The sequence below is a fragment of the Pongo pygmaeus genome, chromosome 16 (assembly GCF_028885625.2).
Source record: "Pongo pygmaeus isolate AG05252 chromosome 16, NHGRI_mPonPyg2-v2.0_pri, whole genome shotgun sequence".
Taxonomy (NCBI): Eukaryota; Metazoa; Chordata; class Mammalia; order Primates; family Hominidae; genus Pongo; species Pongo pygmaeus.
The window spans coordinates 10,502,047-10,527,518 of record NC_072389.2 but is presented as its reverse complement, the minus strand read 5'-3'; positions in this window follow the sequence as shown (position 1 = coordinate 10,527,518).

Here is a 25,472-nt window from a genome sequence, read left to right as displayed (position 1 = left end):
CCACTCCAATGCACCCCAATTCATTCCATTCTATTCCTATCAATCTCCATTCCATTCCACTGTACTGCATTCCATTCCACTTCATTCCATTCCACTCTATTCCACTCAGTTACATTCCATTCCACTCTGTTACATTCCATTCCACTGCACTCCACTCCAATCCACTCCACTCCACTTCTTTCCACTCCATTCCATTGCACTCCATTCCATTCCACTCCACCCCATTCAACTCCACTCCATTCCACTGCACTCCATTCCATTCCACTAGACTCCATTCCATTCCTTTCCACTCCACTCCATTCCATTGAACTCCATTCCAATCCATTTCAGTCTTCTCCACTCCATTCCAGTCCACTCCACTCCTTTCCATTCCATCTCATTCCATTCCATTTCACTCCACTCTTTTCCACTCCACGCCAATCAATTCCACTCCACTCCACTCCACTCCATTCCCCTCCACTCCACTCCATTCCACTCCACCCCACTACCCTCCACTCCATTACATTCCATTCCACTCCACTTCATTTTTTCCACTCCAGTCAATTCCATTCCACTCCACTCCACTCCACTCCATTCCACTCCATTCCATTGCACTCCACTCCTGTCCATTCCATTCCACTCCACTCCATTCTATTCCACTCCACTCTTTTCCACTCCACTCCACTCCACTCCATTTCAATCCATTCCACTACATTCCATTCCATTCCATACTTTTTACAGGATCTACCTCTTTCACCCAGGATTGTGTGAAGTGGCAGAATCTCAGGTCACATTTCTTTTCACCATTCCATTCTATTCCATTCCTTTCCATTCCAATCCATTCCATTCCATTTTATTCCACTGCACTCCACTCCACTCCACTCCTATCCATTTTTTGCCATGCTTTTCCAATCCCTTCTATTCCACTCCTTTCTTTCAACAGGATCTCCATCTGTCACACAAGCTGCAGCGCAGTGGAAAAATCTAAGCTCACATTTCTTCATTCCATTCCATTCAATTCCATTTCACTCCACTCCACTCTACTCCAATCCATTCCACTCAACTCCACTCCACTCTATTCCATTCCACTCCACTCCTTTCCACTCCACTCCACTTCATTTCTTTCTGCTTCAATCCATTCCAGTTCACTCCACTCCACTGCATTCCGTTCCACTCCATTCCATTCCAATCCATTCCACACCACTCCATTCCATTCCTTTTCACTCCACTCCATTCCCTTCCACTCCACTCCATTCCATTCTACTCCAGTCCATTTCACCCCATTCCATTCCACTCCACTCCATTCCACTTCATTCGACTACATTCCATTCCACTCCACTCCAATCCATTCCACTCCACTCCATTCCAATGAACTCCATTCCACTCCACTCAACTATATTCCGTTCCATTCCACTCCACTCCATTCCACTAAAATCCACTCCATTCCATTCTGCTCCATTCCATACCATTCTACTCCACACCACTCCATTCCATTCCTTTCCACTCCACTGCACTCCACTCCACTCCTCTCCAACCCATTCCTTTCCATTCCAGCCCAATCCATTCCTTTCCACTCCACTCCATTTCCTTCCAGTCCACTCCTATCCATTCCACGCCATACCATTCCATTTCACTCCTCTCCACTCCACTCCACTACACTCCATTCCGTTTCACTCCACTCGATTCCACTCCACTTCTCTCTATTCCACTCCACTCCACTCCTCTCCACTCCACTCCATTCGACTCCATTCCATTCCACTCCGCTCTAGTGCATTCCATTCCACTCCACCCTATTCCATTCCATTCCTCTCCATTCCACTCGACTGCACTCCATTCCATTTCACCCCACTCCACTCCGTTTCCTTCCACTCCACTCCACTCCATTCAATTCTGCTCTCTTCCCTTACATTCCATTCCACACCACTCCATTCCATTCCTTTCCTCTCCACTCCATTTCATTGAATTTCACTCCATTCCATTCCACTCCACTACATTCCATTCAATTCTATTCCAATCCATTGCACTACACTCCATCCCACTCCACTCCATTCCATTCCAATCCATTCCACTCCATTCCATTCCACTCCATTCCATTCCACTCCAATCCATTTCATTCCACTCCACTCCATAGATCTCCACTCCATTCCATTGCACTCCATTCCATTTAACTCCAATCCCCTCCATTACACTCCACTCCATTCCATTCCACTCCAACCCATTCCAATCAACTCCACTCCCTTCCATACCTCTCCACTCCATTCCATTCCACTCCAACCCATTCCATTCTACTCCACTACAGTCCATTCCACTCCACTCCATTCCATTCCACTCTATTCCATTCCATTCCAATCCGTTCAATTCCACTCCACTCCATTCCATTCCATTCCGTTCCATTCCACTCCACTCCTTTCCACTGCACTGCATTCCATTCCACTCAACTCCTTTCCACTCCACTACACTCCACTACACTCCATCCAACTCCACTGTATTCCATTCCACTCCATTCCATTCCATTCCACTCCCTCCACTGCATTTCACTCCACTCCACTGTGTTCCACTTCACTCCATTCCATTCCACTCCATTGCATTCCACTCCACCCCATTCCATTCCACTCCACTCCACTCCATTTCACTCCAATCCACTCTGTTCAACTCCACTCAATTCCATTCCGCTCCATTCCATTCCACTTCACTCCATTGCATTCCAATCCACTCCATTCCTTTCCATTTCACTCCACTCCGTTCCACTCCACTCCGTTCCACTCCCCTCAATTCCACTCCACTCACTTCATTCCACTCTACTCCACTCCACTTCGTTCCATTCCATTCCAATCCATTCCTTTCCATTCCTTTTTTGCACAGCATCTCACTCTGTAACAATGGCTGAAGTGCAGTGTCACAATCTCAGCTCACAGTTCTTTTCACCATTCCATTGCATTCCATTCCATACCATTGCATTCCATTCTATTTCACTCCTCTTCACTCCACTCGACTCCATTCCACTCCGCTCCACTCCATTCCACTCCACTCCATTCCATTCCACTCCACTCCATTCCATTCCATTCCATTCCACTCCATTCCATTCCACTCCACACGATTGCATTCCATTCCACTCCATTCCTTTCAACTACACTCCATTCCATTCCACTCCATTCCATTCCACTGCACTCCATTCCATTTCATTCCACTCTATTCCACTCCACTAAATTCTACTCGACCCCACCCACTCCATTCCACTCCACTCCATTCAATTCCACAACACCCATTCCATTCCACTCCACTCCATTCCATTCCACTCCACAACATTCCATTCCTTTCCACTCCATTCCATGGCCCACCATTCCACTCCTTTCCAATCCATTCCACTCTACTTCATTCCATTCCATTCCATTCCACTTCACTACAATCCACTCCACTCCACTCCACTCCAATCAATTCCACTCCCTCTACTCCACTCCATTCCTGTACACGCCACTCCTTTCCATTCATCCCATTCCATTCCATTCCACTCCACTCCATTCCATTCCAATCCACTGCATTCCATTACACCACTCAATTCCATTGTAATCCACTCCACTAGACTCCATTCCATCCTTTCCTTTCCACTCCACTCCAGTCTATTCTTTTCAACTCCACTCCTTTGCACTCCACTGTACTCCACTCCACTCCATTTCACTCCGTTTGACTCCATTCCTTTCCATTCCTTTCCTTTTTCTGACAGGATCACACTCCGATACCCCTCTTGGTGTGCAGTGGCACAATCTCAGCTCACGTTTCATTTCAACGTTCCATTCCATTCCATTGTATTCCATTCCATTCCACTTCCCTCCACTCCATTCCACTCAATTCCACTCCACTCCTCTCCAATCCATTGCATGCTATTCCATTCCAATCCCTTCCATTCAACACCTTTCTTTCGACAGAATCTCCCTCTGTCACACAGGCTCAAGAGAAGTGTCACAATCTCAGCACACATTTCTTCATTCCATTCCATTCCATTCTGTTCCACTCCACTCCACTCCACACCACATCACTAAATTCCATTTCACTCCACTCCAATCCATTCCATACTGCTCCATTCCATTCCACTCCACTCCTTTCCACTCCATTCCATTCCACTCCACTCCTTTCCACTCCATTCCATTCCATTCCACCAAACTCCATTCCATTCCACTCCTCTCCACTCCATTCCACTCCACTCCAGTCCATTCGATTCCACTCCATTCCACTGAATTCCACTCCACCGCACTTCACTCCATTCCATTCCACTCTACTGCAATTCATTCCATTCCATTCCACTTCACTCCATTCCATTCCACTTTATTCCATTCCATTCCACTCCATTGCATTCCACTCCACACTATTCCATTCCATTCCACTCCATTCCATTCTACTCCACTCCATTCCATTCCACTCCACTCAATTCCACTCCACTCCATTCCACTGCACTCCATTCAACTGCACTCCATTCCATTCCTCTCCACTCCATTCCATTCCATTCCACTAAATTCCTTTCCACTCCATTCCACTCCATTCCACTCCACTCCACTCCACACCATTCCCTTCCATTCTGTTCCATTCCACTCCACTCCACTCCAATCAATTCCACTCCCTCAACTCCACTCCATTCCAGTCCACTCCAGTCCTTTCCATTCCATCCCATTCCATTCAATTACACTGCACTCCATTCCATTCCACTCCACTCCATTCCATTGCACTCCACTACACTCAACTGCATTCCAATCCTCTCTGCTCCACTCCACTGCAGTCCATTCCATTCCAATCCCCTCCATTCCATTCAACTCCACTCCTTTGCACTCCACTCCACTCCACTCCAATCCATTTCATTCCATTCCACTCCCTTCTATTGCATTCCTTTCTTTTGACAGGATCTCACTCTGTCACCCATCCTCGTGTGCATTGGCACAATCAGCTCACTTTTCATTTCACCATTCCATTCCATTCCATTCCATTGCAATCCACTCCAATCCACTCAATTCCATTCCACTCCATTCCTTTCCATTCCTTTCTTTCCACAGGATGTCACTCTGTCACAAAGGCCATACTGCAGTGGCACAAACTCAGCCCACATTTCTTTTCACCATTCTATTGCAACCATTCCATCCCATTCCATTCCATTCTATTTCACTCCACTCCACTACACTACACTGCATTCCATTCCACTCCATCACAATCCATTCGACTCCATTCCACTCCACTCCACTCCACTCCATTGCATTCCATTCCATTCCATTTCATTCCATTGCATTATATTCCTTTATTTCAACAGGTTATCACTCTGAGATCTGGGCTGGAGTACAGTGGCCCAATTTCAGCTCACATTACATGACAATGTTTCATTGCATTCTATCCGTTCCATTGCATTCCATTGCATTCCATTCCATTGTATTCCATTCCATTCCAATCCACTCCGTTCCACTCCACTCCACTCCACTCCACTCCATTACATCCGATTCTATTCCACTCCACTCCAACCCACTCCACTCCACTTCATTCGATTACATTCCATCCCATTCCATTCCTCTCCATTCCACTCCATTTCACTCCCTTCCACTACACTCCACTCCATTATATTCCATTCCTTTCCACTGCATTCCATTCCATTCCTTTTTTTCGAGAGTATCTCACTCTGTCACCAAGTATGTAGCACAGTGGCAAAATCTCATCTCACATTCCATTCCGTTACATAACGTTCCATTCCTTTCTGATCCGCTCTCCTCCAATCCACTCCATTCCCTTCCATTCCATTCCATTCCATTCCACTCAATTCCACTCCGCTACTTTCCAATCCATTCCATTCCACTTCTTTCTTTCAACAGGATCACCCTATGTCATACAATCTGTAGCTCAGTGGCACAATCTCAGCACACATTTCTCTGTTCCGTCCCGTTCCATGGCTTTCTGTCTCGTTCTGTTCCATTCCATTCCACTCCACTCCGCTACATTCCATTACATCCAATTCCATTCTTCTCCATAACACTCCTCTCCACTCCACACCACTCCACTTCACTCCATCCTATTCCATTCCGCACCATTTCACTGAAGTCCACACCACCCAAATCCACTCCACTTCATTCCATTCCATTCCATCCCATTTCTTCCTCTGCATCCCACTCCATTCCACTTCACTCTACTTCGCTCCAGTCCACTCCATTCCATTCCATTCCATTTCTTTCCACTGCATTCCATTCCATTCCTTACATTCGAGAGTATCTCATTCTGACACCCAGCCTGGAGTGCAGTTGCACAATTTCAGCTCACATTTCTTTATTCCATTCCATTCCATTCCATTCCATTGCATTCCATTCCATTGCGTTCCATTCCTTTCCATTGCCTTCCATTGCATTCCATTCCATTCCATTCCACTCCTTTCCATTCCATTCCACTCCTCTCTATTATGTTCCACTCCACTTAATTACGTTCTTAGCCACCCCACTCCGTTCCTCTCCACTCCACTCCATACCACTCCACTCTACTCCATTCCACTCCACTCCACTCCGTTCCACTCCTCTCCACTCCACTTCACTCCGTTTCACTCCACTCCACTCCATTCCAATCCAATCCATTCGATTCTGATCCATTTCATTCCACTCCACTCCACTCCACTCCATTACACCCCATTCTACTCCATTCCATACCATTCCACTCCACTCCATTGCATTCCATTCCACTCCACTCTTTTCCACTGCACTCCATTCCATTCCACTCCATTCCATTCCACTCCATTCCATTCCACTACACTCCATTCCAAACCATTCCATTCCACTCCGTTAGGTTCCACTTCACTCCGTTCCATTCCACTGCACTCCAATTCCTTCCAATCCACTCCAATCCATTCCACTCCACTCCATTCTCTTCCACTGCATTCCACTCCACTCCACTGCACTGCATTCCATTCCACCCCTCTCCACTCCTTTAAACACCAATCCATTCCATTCCTCTCCACTCCGTTCCATTCCATTACACTCCGTTCCATTCCACTCCACTCCCTTCCATTGTTCTGCATTTCACTGCATTCCATTTCATTTCACTCCACTCCACTCCACTGCATTCCACTCCATTCTATTCAACCCCATTCCATTCCAATCCACTCCACTCCTCTCCACTCCACTCCACTCCATTCCACTCCACTCCTCTCCACTCCACTCTACTCCACCCCATTCCATTGCATTCCATTCCATTCTCATGCAGTCCATTACATTCCACTCCATTCTACCCCATTCCATTCCTTTCCATTCCACTCCACGCCAGTGTATTCCACTCCACTCCATTCCAACCCATTCCATTCCACTTCATTCCATTCCACTCAACTCAACTCTGCTCCACTCCATTCCAGTCCACTACATTCCATTCCACTACGTTCCATTTCACTCCATTTCATTCCACTCCTCTCCATTCCATTCCACTCCACTCCCTTCCCTTCCATTCCATTCCACTCCTCTCCATTCCATTCCACTCCACACCATTCCATTCCATTCCACTCTACTTCATTCCACTCCACTCCACTCGACTCCATTACATTCCAATCCATTCCACTCCACTCGTTTCCACTCCATTCCATTCCATTCAACTCCACTCCATTCCACTCCACTCCATTCCATTCAACTCCACTCCATTCCACTCCACACCACTACACTCCTTTCCACTCCACTCGAATCCACTCCACTCCAATCCACTCCACTCCATTCCATTCCATTCCATTCCTTTCCACTCCACATCATTCCACTCCATTTCATTCCATTCCATTGCACTCCTCTCCGTTTCATTCCATTCTATTCCATCCCACTCCACTTCATTCCACTCCACTCCTTTCCTCGCCATTCTATTCCTTTCGACTCCACTCCATGCCATTCCACTCCACTCCATTCTACTCCATTCCATTCCACTCCATTCCACTCCATTCCACTCCACTCTACTCCGCTTCACGCCATTCCACTCCACTGCATTACATTCCACTCCATTCCATTCCGTTCCACTCCTCTCCAATCCATTATTCTCCATTCCATCCCATTCCACTCCATTCGTATCCATTCCACTAAACTCCATTCCATTCCACTGCACTCCACTCTACTCCATTCCATTCCATTCCAATCCATTCCATTCCACTCCACTCTATTCCATTCTACTCCATTTCACTTCATTCCATTCCATTCCTCGTGACTCCACTCTATTCCACTCCACTCCATACCACTCTATTGCATTCCATTCCATTCCATTTCCCTAAAATCCACTCCACTCCACTCCATTTCGCTCTCCTCCTTTCCACTCCAGTCCAATCCCCTCCACTCCACTCCCTTCCGCTCACCTCGATTACACTGCACTCCACTAAACTCCATTCCATTCCAATCCACTTCAATCCATTCCACTCCATTCCTTTCAATTCCATATCACTCCTCTCCATTCCATTCCATTCTCTTCCATTCCACTCCTAGCCATACCATTCCACTCCAATCCACTCCATGCCATTCCATTCCACTCCACTCCACCCGATTCCACTCTACTCCATTCCACTCCATTCCATTCCACTCCATTCCATTACACTCCATTCCAATCCACTCCACTCCACTACACTCTAATGCACTCCACTCCACTCCATTCCATTCCACTCCACTTCACTCCACTGATTCCATTCCATCCCATTGCTCTCCATTCCATTCCACTCCACTTCACTCCACTCCTTACTTTCAGTTGTACTCCACTCCATTGCATTCCACTGCACTCAACTCCATTCCATTACATTACATGCCATTCCACTCCTCTCCACTCCATTCCACTCTGCTCCACTTCACTCCCCTCCATTCCATTGCATTCCACTCCACTCCATTCCCCTGTACTCCATTCCTTTCCACTCCACTTTATGTCACTCCCCTCCACTCCATTGCATAACATTCCATTCCATTTCACTCCATTGCATTCCATTCCTTTCTTTCGACAGGATATCACTGTCACCCAAGCTGGAGTTCAGTGACACAATCTCAGCTCACATTACATGTAAACTTTCCATTGCATTGCATTCTATTCCCTTGCATTCCATTGCATTGCATTCCATTCCATTCCATTCCATTCCATTCCATTCCACTCCATTCCACTCCTCTCCACTACATTCCATTCCATTCCACTCCATTCCATTACACTCCTTTCTTTCAACAGGATCTCCCTGTGTCACACAGGTTGTAGCGCAGTGGCACAATCTCAGCACACAATTCTCATTTCCGTTCCATTCTGTTCCGTTCTGTTCCGTTCCATTCCGTTCCGTTACACTCCACTGCAGTCCACTACAGTACATTCCATTAGATCTGAATCTATTCCACTCCTTTCCACTCCTCTCCACTCCACTGCGCTCCACTCCTCTACATTACATTCCATCACATTCCATTCTTCTCCATTCCACTGCACTCCACTCAACCGCACTATACTCCACTTCATTCCACTCCATCTCGTTCCTTTCCATTCCTCTCCATTCTACTGCACTCCAATTCACTCCACTGCACTCCACTCCATTCCATTCCATTGCACTGCATTCCATTCCATTCCTTTCCTACAAGAGTATCCCACTCTCTCACCAAGCCTGGAGTGCAGTGGCACAAAGTCAACTCACATTTCATTATTCCACTCCATTTCATACCATTCCATTCCATTGCATTGCACTGTATTCCATTCCATTCCATTCCATTCCATTCCACTCCACTCCACTCCACTCATCTACACTCCACTCCACTGCACTCCACTCCCATCCACTCCACCCCATGCCACTCCTATCCATTCCATTCCATTCCACTCCATTACACTCCAAACCATTCCATTCCACACCACTCTATTCCACTCCATTCCCCTCCACTCCATTCCACTCCACTCCACTCCATTCCATTCTTGTCAATTTCACTCCATTCCATTCCAAACCACTCCATACCATTCCACTGTAGTCCACTCTATTCCATTTCATTCCACTCCACTCCATTCCACTCCATTCCACTCCATTCTATTCCACTCCATTCTATTCCACTCCACTCCACTCCATTCCACTCCACTCCATTCCATTCCATTCTACCCTACTCCAATACATTCCACTCCACTCCATTGCATTCCACTCCACTTCATTCTCTTCTACTCCATTCCACTCACATTAAACTCCATTTCACTTCACTCCACTCCACTCCGTTTCACTACATTCCAATCCACTCCACGCCATGCTACTCCATTCCATTCCACTCCTCTCCAGTCCAATACACTCCACTCCATTCCAATCCATTCCACTCCACTCCGTTACATTGCTTTCCAAACCACTCCATTCCATTCCACTCCACTCCCTTCCATTCCAATCATCTCCATTCCAATCCATTCCACAACATTCCATTCCATTCCACTCCACTCCAATCCATTACTTTACAATCGACTCCATTCTGTTCCACTCTGCTTCATTCCACTGCACTCCACTCCACTCCATTCCATTCCAGTCCATTCCACTCCATTCCGTTCCACTCCATTCATTTCCACTCCACTCCACTGCACTCCAATCAACTCCACTGCATTCCATTCCATTCCACTCCATACCATTCCTTTCCACTCTACTCCATTCCATTCCATTAATCTCCTCTTCATTCCATTGCACTCCACTCCATCCCATTCCATAGCATTCCACTCCTCTCCATTCCATTCCACTCCACTCTACTCCATCCCACTGCACTCCATTCCATTCCATTCCATTCCACTCAGCTCCACTGCTTTCCACTCTGCTCCATTCCATTCCACTCCACTCCATTCCATTCCCCTCCATTCCACTCCACTCCATTCCACTCCACTCCTCTCCATTCCACTCCACTCCACTCCACTCTATTCCACTCCACTCCACTCCATTACTCTCCACTCCTTTCCATTCCACTTCACTCCACTCCATTCAATTCCATTCCACTCCATTCAGTTACTCTCCATTCCATTCCATTGCACTCTATTCCATTCCATTTCATTCCAGTCCACTCCATTCAATTCCATTCCACTCCATACCATTCCACTCCATTCCAATCCGTTCCACTCTATTCCACTCCACTCCGATCTATTCCATTCCATTCCATTCCACTCCACTCTTTTCCATTCCACTCCATTCCATTACACTCCATTCCACTCCATTGCACTCTTTTACACTCCATTCCATTCCAATCTACTCCATTCTACTCCACTCCACTCCCCTCCAATCCACTCCAATACAATCCATTCCACTCCACTCCACTCCACTGGATTCCACTGCATTCCACTCCATTGCAATCCACTCCATTCCATTGCATTCCACTCCACACCCTTACATTCAATTCCACTCCATTTCATTCCATTCCATGCATTTCCATTCTGTTCCATTCCACTCAATTCCACTCCACTCCACTCCAATCCATTCCATTCCATTTCACTCCTTTCTTTCGACAGGATCTGCGTCTGTCACATGGCTGTAGCTCAGTGGCACAATCTCAGCACACATTTCTCCGTTCCGTTCCGCTCTGTTCTGTTGCATTCCGTTCCGTTCCATTCCTGCCCATTCCCCTCCAGTCTGCTCCACTCCACTACATGCCATTATATCCGACTCTGTTCCACTCCATTCCAATCCCCTCAACTCCACTGCACTCCACTCCACTCCATTCCACTCCACTCTATTCCATTCCACTCCATTCCATTCCATTCCATTCCACTCCATTCCACTCCTCTAGATTCCATTCCACTCCACTCCATTCCATTCCCTCCCATTCCACGCCTTTCCATTCCATTCTACTCCACTCCATTCCACTCTGCTTCACTCAATTCCATTCCACTCAACTCCACTCCATTCCACTCCACTCTGTTCCATTCTTCTCCATCTCCTTCCACTCCATTCCCTTCCACTCCACTCCTCTCCATTCCACTCCACTCCACTCCACCCCATTCCATTCAACTCCACTCCATTGCATTCCACTCCACTCCATTCCATTCCATCCCTTTCCACACCTCTCCATTCCATTCCACTCCACTCCATTCCATTCTACTCAACTCCACTCCAGTCCACTCCACTACATTCCATTCCATGCCACTGCATTCCATTCCACTCCAGTCAACTCCTTTCCACTCCACACCAATCCCTTCCACTCCACGACATTCTGCTCCACGCCATTCCATTGCACTCAACTCCACTCCATTCCACTCCACTATATTCCATTCCCCTCCATTCCATTGCATTAAGCTCCATTCCATTCCATTCCTTTCTCTCCAAAGGATCTCACTCTCACAAATGCTGGAGTTCAGTGACACAGTCTCAGCTCACCTTTCTATTCACCATTCCATTGCAATCCGTTCCATCCAATTCCATTCCATTCTATTTCACTCCACTACACTCCAATCCATTCCATTCCACTCCATCCCACTCCATTCGACTCCATTCCACTCCACTTCAATCCACTCAACTGTACTCCACTCCACTCCATTCCATTCCTAAACATTCCACTCCAATCCATTCCACTCACCTCCATTCCATTCCACTCCATTTCATTCCTATCCATTCCATTCCATTCCACTCCACTCCACTCCATTCCATTCCACGGCATTCCACTCCATTCCATTTCATTCCTCTCCACTGCAATCAACTCCACTCCACTCCACTCCATTCCACTCCTTTCTATTCCACTCTGTTCCATTCCAATACATTCCACTCCGTTCTACTCCACTCCATTCCATTACACTCTACTCCACTCCAATACACTCCACTCCACTCCATTCCATTGCACTCCACTCCAATACATTCCACTCCATTAAATTCCATTCCACTCCACTCCACTACGCTCCACTCCATTCGACTCCATTCCAATCCACTCCACGCCAAGCCACTCCATTTTATTCCATTCCTCTCCATACCAATGAACTCCATTCCATTCCACTCCACTCCATTCCATTCCTTTCCAATCGACTCCATTCTATTCAACTTCACTCCATTCCCTTCCACTCCTCTCGATTCCAACCCACTCCATTCCATTTCATTCCTTTCTTTCCACACGACGTCACTCTGTCACCCAGTCTGGAGTGGAGTGGCACAATCTCAGCTCACATTACACGTCAACTTTCCATTGCATTGCGTGCTATTCCGTTGCATTCTGTTGAATTCCATTGCATTTCATTTCATTCCATTTAATATCATTCCATTCCACCTCGTACCGCTCCACACCACTCCACTCCATTACATTCCATTACATCCGATTCCATTCCACTCTTTTCCACTCCTGACCCCTCCAATACACTCCACTTCTATCCATTCCACTCTATTCCATTCCAATACGATCCATTCCACTGCACACCACACCACCACACTCCACTCCACTTCATTCCATTCCATTCCATCCCATTCCATTCCTCTCCATTACACTCCACTCCACTTCATTCCACTCCACTCAAGTCCACTCCATTCCAATACATGCCACTGCATTCCATTGCTTTCCTTTCTTTCTAGATTATCTCACTCTGTCACCCAGCTTGGAGCACAGTAGCACAATCTCAGCTCATATTTCATTATTCCATTCTCTTCCATTCCATAGCATTCCATCACATTCCACCCCAGTTCATTCCATTCCATTCCATTACAGTCCACTCCACTCCACTCCACTTCAGTACTTTCCACTCCAGTACACTTCACTCCACTGCAATCCATTCCACTCCACACCACTCCAATCTATTCAATTCAACTTCACTCCACTCCACTCCATTCCATCCCATTCCATTCCACTCCACTCCATTCCATTCCACTCCATTCAACTCCACTCCACTCCGTTCCATTCCACTCCATTCCACTCCATTCCACTCGACAGCACTCCACTCCACTTCACTCCACTCCATTGCACTCCACTCCATTCCAGTCAACTCCACTCCATTCCACTCCACTCCACTTCACTCCTCTCCACTCGATTCCACTCCATTCGATTCAATTCCACTCCCGTCCATTCATTTCCACTCCACTCCATTCCATTCCACTGCATTCCATTCCATTCCATTCCACTCCTTTTCATTGCATTCCACACCACTCCTTTCCATTCCACTCCACTCCATTCCATTACATTCCACTCCACTCCATTCCATTCCACTCCATTCCACTCCAGTCCACTTCATTCCACTCCTTTCCATTCCACTCCACTCCATTCCATTACATTCCACTCCACTCCATTCCATTCCACTCCATTCCACTTCACTCCACTTCACTCCACTCCACTCCAGTCCACTCCATTCCAATACATGCCACTGCATTCCATTACATTCCTTTGTTTCTAGATTATCTCACTCTGTCACCCAGCCTGGAGTGCAGTAGCAGAATCTCAGCTTATATTTCATTATTCCATTCCCTTCCATTTCATTCCATTCCAATCCACTCCAATTCATTCCATTGCATTCCATTCCATTTCAGTCCACTCCACTCCACTCCACTTCAGTAGTCTCCACTCCACTACACTCCACTGGACTCCATTTCACTCCACACCACTCCACTCTATTCCATTGAACTCCACTCCACTCCATTCCACCCCACTCCATTCCACTCCAATCCGCTCCATTCCACTCCATTCCACTCCACTCCACTCGACAGCACTGCACTCCACTTCACTCCACTCCACTCCACAGCACTCCACTCCACTCCATTCTAGTCAACTCCACTCCATTCCACTCCACTCCACTCCTCTCCACTCGATTCCACTCCATTCAATTCCATTCCACTCCCGTCCATTCATTTCCACTTCACTACATTCCATTCCACTGCATTCCATTCCATTCTATTCCACTCCATTTCATTCCATTCCTCTCCACTCCTTTCCATTCCACTCCACTCTATTCCATTACATTCCACTCCACACCATTCCACTCCACTCCATTCCACCTCATTATATTCCATTTCACTCCACTCCTCCCCAGTCCATTCCATTCCACTCCATTCCACTCCACTGCACTCCACTCTACTCCATTCCATTCCATTCTACTCCACTACATTCCATTCCTCTCCATTTCATTCCACTCTTCTTCATACCATTGCACTCCACTCCATCCCTTTCCATACGATTCCACTGCTATCCATTCCATTCCACTCCACTCCATTCCATTCCAATCCACTCCACTCCACTCCACTCCACTCTATTTCATTCAATTAAACTCCATTCCATTCCATTCCTTTCTTTCCACAGGATCTCACACTGTCACAAAGGCTGGAGTGCAGTTGCACAATCTCAGCTCACATTTCTTTTCATCATTCCGTTGCATTCCATTCCATCCCATTCCATTCCATTCCATTCAATTTCACTCCACTACACACCACTCCACACCATTCCATTCCACTCCTTCCATTTCCATTCGAGTCCATTCCACTCCACTGGACTCCACTTCATTCCCCTCCATTCCATTCCATTTCATTTCACTCTATTTCATTCCATTCCTTTCTTTCGACAGGATATCACTGTGTCAGCCAGGCTTTAGTGCAGTGGCACAATCTCAGCTCACATTACAAGACAACTTTCCATTGCACTGCATTCTATTCCATTACATTCCAAAGCTTTCCATTCCTTTCCTTTCCTTTCCTTTCAATTCCGATGAATTCCAATCTATTCCACTCTATTCCACTCCACTCCACTCCACTCCATTCCACTCCACTCCACTCGATTCCACTCCAGTCCATTCTATTCCACTCCACTCCATTCAATTCCACTCCAGTCCATTCCATTCCACTTCATTCCATTCATTTCCACTCCATTCCATTCCGTTCCACTCCAATCCATTCCATTCCACTCCACTCCATTCCATTACATTCCACTACACTCCATTCCATTCCACTCGATTCCACCCCATTCCATTCCATTCCACTCCACTCCACTTCACTCCATTCCACTCCTCTCCATTCCACTGCACTCCTCTTCACTCCACTCCATTCCATTCCATTCCACTTCACTCCATTCCATTCCACTCTATTCCATTCCATTCCACTCCTCTTCATTCCATTTCACTCCACTCCATCCCATTCCATAGCATTCCACTCCTGTCCATTATATTCCACTCAACTCAATTCCATTCCACTCCACTCCATTCCACTACACTCCACAGCACTTCACTCCACTCCATTCCATTCCACTCCAATCCATTGCACTCCACTCCATTCCACTCTACTCCACTCCACTCTATTCCACTCCACTCCCCTCCGTTACACTCCACTCCATTCCATTCCACTTCACTCCAATCCACTCCACTCCATTCCATTACACTCCATTCCATTACACTCCATTCCAATCAGTTGCACTCTATTCCACTCCATTGCATTTCAATCCACTCCATTCAATTCCATTACACTCCACTCCATTCCACTCCCCTCCACTCCACCCCAAAACACTCCAATCCAATCTATTCCATTCCACTCCACTCCACTCAATTACGTTGCATTCCCCTCCATTGCTTTCCACTCCATTCCATGACATTCAACTCCACACACTTCCATTACTTTCCACTCCATTCCATTCCATTCCATTCCATGTCATTCCAGTCGATTCCATTCCACTCAATTCCACTACGCTCCACTCCAATCCATTCCATTCCATTTCACTCCTTTCTTTCAACACGATCTCCATCTGTCACAAGGCTGTAGCGCAGTGGCACAATCTCAGCACACGTTTCTCCGTTCTGTTCTGCTCCGTTCTGTTCCATTCCATTCCATTCCGTTCCAATCCATTCCACTCCACTCTACTCCAACCCACTAATTCTATTTCATCCGATTCCGTTCCACTCCATTCCACTCACCTCCACACCACTATGCTCCATTCCACTCCACTCTATTCCATTCCACTCAATTCCATTCCATTCCATTCCACTCCTCTAGATTTCATGCTGCTCCACTCCATTCCATTCCATCGCATTCCATGCCTCTCCATTCCATTCCACTCCAGTCCATTCCTTTCTGCTCCACTCAATTCCATTCCACTCAACTCCGCGCCATTCCACTCCACTCCATTCCATTCCATCCCATTCCATGCCTCTCCATTCCATTCCACTCCACTCCATTCCACTCCACTCCATTCCTTTCTGCTCCACTCAATTCCATTCCACTCAACTCCACGCCATTCCACTCCACTCCATTCCATTCCATATCGTTTCACTCCATTCCATTCCACTCCACTCCATTCCATTCAACTCCACTCCATTCCATTGCACTCCACTCCATTCCATACCATCCCTTTCCACTCCTCTCCATTCCATTCCGCTCCACTCCATTGCGTTCCACTCCATTCCATTCTACTCAACTCCACTCCAGTCCACTCCACTCCATTCCATTCCACGCCACTCCATTTCATTACACTTCTGTCCACTCCATTCCACTCCACACCAATCCATTCCACTCCACGACATTCTCCTCCACTCCATTCCATTGCACACAACTCCACTCCATTCCAGTCTATTCCATTCCATTGCATTCCACTCCATTCCTTTCCATTCCTTTCTTTCCAAAGGATCTCACTCTGTCACAAATGCTGGAATGCAGTGACACAGTCTCAGCTCACCTTTCTTTTCATCATTCCATTGCATTCCATTCCATCCAGTTCTGTTCCATTCTATTTCACTCCATTACACTCCACTCCATTCCATTTCACTCCACTCCATTCCATTCGACTCCATTTCACCCCACTTCAATCCACTCCACTACACTCCACTTAACTCCATCCCATTCCATTCGACTCCATTCCACTCCATTCCATTCCACTCCACTCCATTCCATTCCACTCCATTCAATTCCTGTCCATTCCACTCCATTCCATTCCACTCCACTCCATTTCATTCCATTCCATTCCACTCCAATCCATTCCATTCCACTGCATTCCACTCCATTCCATTTCATTCCTCTCCACTCCAATCTACTCCACTCCACTCCATTCCACTCCATTCTATTCCACTCCATTCCATTCCAATCCATTCCACTACACTCCACTCCACTCCACTGCATTCCTCTCCACTCCATTATATTCCACTCTATTCCACTCCAATAAACTCCACTCCACTCCATTCCATTCCACTACACTCCATTACATTCCACTCCATTCCACTCCATTAAATTCCATTCCTCTCCATTCCACTATGCTCCACTCCATTAGACTCCATTCCAATCCACTCCACGCCACGCCACTCCATTCCTTTCCACTCCTCTCCATTCCAATACACTCTACTCCATTCCATTCCATTTCACTCCACTCCATTCCATTCCTTTCCAATCCACTCCATTCTATTCTACTCCACTCCATTCTCTTCCACTCCTCTATATTCCAATCCACTCCATTCTATTCTACTCCACTCCATTCTCTTCCACTCCTCTATATTCCAATCCACTCTACTCCATTTCATTCCTTTCTTTCTACATGATATCACTGTGTCACCCAGGCTGAAGTGGGGTGGCACAATCTCAGCGCACATTACACGTCAACTTTCCATTATATTTCATGCTACTCGGTTGCATTCCATTGCATTCCCTTTCATTCCATTCCATTCCATTCCATTCCACTTAATTCCATTCTATTCCACTCCTTAGAAATCCACACCACTCCAGTCCACTACATTCCATTACTTCCTATTCCATTCCACTCAATTCCACTCCTATCCTCTCCATCGCACTCCACTATTATCCATTCCACTCCATCCCATTCCAATCCGCTCCATTCCACTGGACACCACACCACCACACTCCACTCCACTTCATTCCATTCCATTCCAACCCATTCCATTTCTCTAAATTCCACTCTACTCCACTTCACTCCACTCCATTCCAGTCCACTCCATTTGATTCCATTCTATTCCATGCCACTGCATGCCATTCCATTCCTTTCTTTATAGAGTATCTCTCTCTGTCACCCAGCCTGGAGTGCAGTGGCACAATCTCAGCTCACATTTCATTTTTCCATTCCTTTCCATTCCATTGCATTCCAGTCCACTCCACTCCATTGAATACCACTCCACTCCCCTCCACTCCACTGCACTCCATTCCACTCCAGTCCACTCTACTCCATTCCATTCAACTCCACTCCACTCCATTCCACCACATTCCATTCCACTCCACTCTGCTCCATTCCACTCCATTCCACTCCACTCCACTTGACTGCACTCCATTCCACTTCACTCCACTCCACTCCACTGCACTCCACTCCACTCCTTTCCACTCCACCCCACTGCACTCCACTCGATTCCACCCCATTCCTTTCCATTCCACTCCCCTCCATTCAATTCCACTCCACTCCTTTCCATTCCACTGCATTCCACTTCATTCCATTCCATTCCACTCCATTTCATTCCATTCCACTCCACTGCATTGCATTCCACTCCACTCCATTCCATCACATTCCACTCCACTCCATTCCATTCCACTCCACTCCATTCCATTCCACTCCATTCCACCCCATTCCATTCCGTTCCACTACACTCCACTCCATTCCAATCCACTCCACTCTACACCATTCTATTCCACTCTACTCAACTCCATTCCATTCCACTCTACTCCACTGCATTCCATTCCTCTCCATTTAATTCCATTCCATTCCATTCCACTCCTCTTCATTCCATTGCTCTCCACTCCATCCTATTCCATAGCATTCCACTCCTATCCATTCCATTCCACTCCACTTCATTCCATTCCAATCCACTCCACTCCATTCCACTCCTTTCCTCTCCACTCCATTCCACTGTACTTCTCTCCACTCCATTCCATTCCACTTCACTCCACCACACTCTACTCCACTCCACTCCATTCCATTCCATTCCCTTCTTTCCACAGGATCTCACACTGTCACAAAGGCTGGAGTGCAGTGGCACAATCTCAGCTCACATTTCTTTTCATCATTCCATTGCATTCCAACCCATCCCATTCCATTCCATTCCATTCTATTTCACACTACTCCATACCATTCCATTCCACTGCATCCCACTCCACTCGAGTCCATTCTACTCCATTCCACTCCACTCCTTTCCATTCCATTACATTTCACTCCATGGCATTTCAATCGTTCCTTTTCACAGGATATCACTGGGTCAGCCAGGCTGGAGTGCAGTGGCACAATCACAGCTCACATTACAGCACATCTTTCCATTTGCACTGCATTCTCTTTAATAACATTCCATTGCTTTCCACTACATTCTATTCCTTTCTATTCCATTCAATTCCATTCCATTCCACGCTGTTCCACTCCACTCCACTCCACAACACTGCACTCCCCTCGATTCCACTCCATTCCCTTCCATTCTACTCCACTACATTCAATTCCACTTCACTCCATTCCATTCCACTGCATTCCATTCCACTGTATTCCATTCCATTCCATTCCACTGCATTCCTTTCCATTCTGTTAAACTCTATTCCATTCCATTCCATTCAACTCTATTCCATTCCATTCCACTTCACTCCATTCCATTCCACTCCATCCCCTTCCATCCCACTCCTCTTCATTCCATTTCACTCCACTCCATCCCATTCCATAGCATTCCTGTCCTTTCCATTCGATTCCACTCAACTCAATTCCCTTCCATTCCACTCCACTGCATTTTACTCACTCCACTCCATTCCACCCCACTCCATTCCACTCTACTTCTCTCCACTGCATTTCATTACACTCCACTCCACTCCACTGAACTCCACTCTACTCCACACCACTCCATTCCATTCCACTCCACTCCACTCCACTGAACTCCACTCTACTCCACACCACTCCATTCCATTCCATTCCATTCCACTCAATTCCATTCCATTCCTTTCTTTCAACAGGATCTCACACTGTCACAAAGGCTGGAGTACATTGGCACCATCTCAGCTGAACTTTCTTTTCACCATATCATTGCATTCCATTCCATCCCATTGCATTCTATTCTATTTCACTCCACTCCACTGAACTCATCACAATTCCATTCCACTCCATCTCATTCCATTCGATTCCATTCCACTCCACTCTACTCCACTCTACTCCACTCCAGTCCACTCCATTCTACTCCATTCCGTTCAATTCCGCTTCACTCCATTGCATTCCATTCCTTTCTTTCCAATGGATATCACGGTGTCAGCCAGGCTGTAGTGCAGTGGCACAATCGCAGCTCACATTACAAGACAACTTTCTGTTACATTGCATTCTATTCCATTACATTCTATTGCATTCCATTCCATTCCATCCCTTTCAAATCCATTCCATTCCACTCCGTTCCACTCCACTCCACTCCACTCCACAACACTCCACTCCACTCCAGTCCACTCCATTATATTACATTCCATTGCATTTCACTCCACAGCATTCCATTCATTTCTTTCGACAGTATGTCACTGTGTCACCCTGGCTTGAGTGCAGTGGCACAATCTCAACGCTCATTACATGTCAACTTTCCGTTTCATTGCGTTCTATTCCATTGCATTCAATTTCATTAAATTCCATTCCATTCCATTCCATTTCATTCCATTTCAGTCCATTGCATTCATTTCCATTCCATTCCACTCTGTTCCACTCCACTCAACTCCACTACGTTCCATTACATCCGATTCCATTCCATTTCATTCCTCTCCTCTCCACTCCAATGGACTCCACTCCACTCCATTCGACTCCATCACATTCCATTTTGCTCCATTCCACTGCACTCCACTCCAACCTAATCCACTCCCCTTCATTCCATTTCATTCAATTCCATTCCCTTCCTATCCACTTCACTCCAATCCACCTCACTCCACTCCACTCCAGTACACTCCATTCCACTGCATTCCATTCCATTACACTCCATTACATCCCATTTCTTTCTTTTGAGAGTATCTCACTATGTCTCCCAGCCTGGAGTGCAGTGGCATTATGTCAGCTCACATTTCATTATTCCATTCCGTTCTATTCCACTCCATTCCATTCCATTCCACTCCATTCCATTCCATTCCATTGCACTCCATTCCACTACCCTCCACCCCACTCCACTCTACTCCATTCCACTGCATTCTGTTTCATTCCATACTAATATGTTCCATCCCACTATGTTCCATTCCTTTCCTTTCCATTCCATTCCATCCCACTCCACTCCATTCCACTCCCTTCCATTCTGCTCCATTCCACTCCCTTCCATTCCACTCCTCTCCACTCCACTACACTCCTCTCCACTCCACTTCACAAAAACTCATTCCACTCCATTCCATTCCATTCAATTGCAATCGATTTCACTACATTCCACTCCATTCTATTCCACTAAACTCCATTGCAATCGACTACACTACACTACATTCCATTAAACTCCACTCCATTCCACTGCACTCCAATCTACTCCACTCCATTCCATTCCATTCCACTCCAATCCATTCCCTTCCACTCCATTCTATTCCAATCCATTCCAGTTCTTTCCAATCCAATGAATTCTTTTCCACTCCACTTCATTCCAGTTCACTCCACTCCACTTCTATACACTCCACTCCACTCTACTCAACTCCATTCTACTCCACTCCATTCCATTCCAGTCCGTACCATTCCATTCTGTTCCATTTCACTCCTTTCCAGTCAAACTCACTCCACTCCAATCCGTCGTTTTCCATTACACTCCTCTGCATCCAATCCACTCCACTCCAGTGCATTCCACTCTACTCCACTCCATTCAACTCCACTTCATCCCATTCCTCTCTACTCCATTTCATTCCACTCCACAATCCATTCCACTCCATTCCATTACACATTCCTTTCTTCTTTCCATTCAATTTCACGTTCCATTCCACTCCATTCCACTGCATTCCACATTCCATCTATTCCATTCCATCACACATTCCATTCCATTCCACATTCCATTCCATTCCATTCCATTCAACATTTCATTCCATTCCATTCCACATTCCATTCATTTCTATTCCACATTCCATTCCATTACATTCCAAATTCCATTCCATTCCACTCCATTCCACATTTCTTTCCACATTCCATTACATTGCACTCCATTCCACATTTCTTTCCACATTCCATTACATTCCATTCCTCATTCCATTCCATCCCATTCCACGTTCCATTCCATTCCATTACACATTCCATTCCCTTCCACTCCACTTGTTATTCCATTCCACTCCATATGATTTCACATTCCATTCCATTGCATTCCACATTCCATTCCATTCCATTCCACATTCCATTCCATTCCATTCGACATTCCATTCCACATTCCATTCGACATCCTATTCCATTCCATTCCACATTCCATTCCATTCCATTCCATTCCACATTCCATTTCATTCTATTCCATATTCCATTCCAGTCAATTCCACATTCCATTCCATTCCATTCCACATTCCATTTCACATTCCATTCCACATTCCATTCCATTCCACATTCTATTCCACATTCCATTCCACATTCCTTTCCACATTCCATTCCATTCCATTCCACATTCCATTCCATTCCATTCCACATTCCGTCCCATTCAATTCCATTCCATTCCATTCCATTCCATTCCACATTCCATTCCATTCCATTACACATTCCATTCCATTCCATTCCACATTCCATTCCATTCAATTCCACATTCCATTTCACATTCCATTCCACATTACCTTCCATTCCATTCCACATTCTATTCCACATTCCATTCCAGATTCCATGCCATATTCCATTCCATTCCATTCCACATTCCATTCGACATCCTATTCCATACCATTCCACATTCCATTCCATTCCATTCCATTCCATTCCACTTTCCATTCCACATTCCATTCCACATTACTTTCGATTCCATTCCACTTTCCATTCCACATACTATTCCACATTCCATTCCACATTCCATTCCACATTCCATTCCATTCCAGTGCACAATAAATTCCACTCCATTCTACATTCCATTCCATATTCCATTCCATTCCATACCACATTCCATTCCATTCCATTCCATTCATCATTCCTTTCCATTCCATTTCACATTCCTTTCCATTCCATTCCATTCCATATTCCATTCCATTCCACGCCACATGCCATTCCATTCCATTCCACATTCCATTCTTTCCATTCCACATTCCATTCCATTCCATTCCATTCTAGATTCCAATCACTTCCATTCCATTCCATTCCATTCCATTCCACGTTACATTCCATTCCACTCCACATTCCATTCCATTCTATTCCACATTCCATTCCACATTCCATTCCACGTTCCATTCCTCATTCCATTCCACGTTCCATTCCATGATCCATTCCACATTCCATTCCACTTTCCATTCCAAATTCCATTCCACATTCCATTCCAGATTACATTCCTTTCCACAACCTATTCCATTCCATTACACTTTCCATGCCACATTCCATTCCATTCCATTCCATATTCCATTCTACGTTTCATTCCACGTTCCAAACACATTCCATTCAATTCCACATTCCATTCCATTCCATTCCAAGTTCCATTCCATTCCATTGCATATTCCATCCCACATTCCATTCCATTCCATTCCACATTCCATTCCACACTGCATTCCATTCTATTCCACATTCCATTCCATTCCATTCCACATTCCATTCCATCCCATTCCACAACCCAGTCCATTCCATTTCACAATCCATTAAATTCCATTCCATTCCGTTCCACATTCCATTCCACATTCCATTCTTGTCCATTCCGCATTCATTCAACGTTGCATACCACATTCCATTCCACATTCTATTAAATTCCTTTCCACATTGCATTCCACATTCCATTCCATTCCACGTTCCATTCCACATTGCACTCCACTTTCCATTCCACGATCCATTCCATTCCACATTCCATTCCATTCCACATTCGATTCCACATTCCAGTCCACATTCCGTTAAATTCCATTCCGCTTTCTATACCACATTCCATTTCATTCTATTCCACATTCCATTCCACCTTCTATTCCATTCGATTATATTCCACATTCCATTACATTCCATTCTATTCCAAATTCCATTCCATTTCATTCCATTCCACATTCCGTTCCATTCCATTCAAAGTTCCATTCTTTTCCATCCCACATTCCCTTCCATTACATTCCATATTCCTTTTGATTCCATTCCACTTTCCATTCCACTCCATTCTACATTCAATTCCACATTCAATTCCTTTCCATTCCACATTCTATTCCATTCCATTCCATTCTACATTCCATTCTATTCCATTCCACATTCCATTCCAATCCATTCCACATTCCATTCCATTCCACATTCCATTTCACATTCCGTTCCACATTACATTTCATTCCATTCCACATTCTATTCCACATTTCATTCCACATTCTATACCACATTCCATTCCACATTCCATTCCATTCCATTCCACATTCCATTCCATTCCATTGCACATTCCATTCCATTCTATTCCACATTCCATTCCCTTCCAGTCCATTCCACATTCCATTCTGCATTCCAATCCATTCCATTCCACATTCCATTCCCTTCCAGTCCATTCTGCATTCCAATCCATTCCATTCCACATTCCATTCCATTCCATTCCAAATTCCATTCCGCATTTCATTC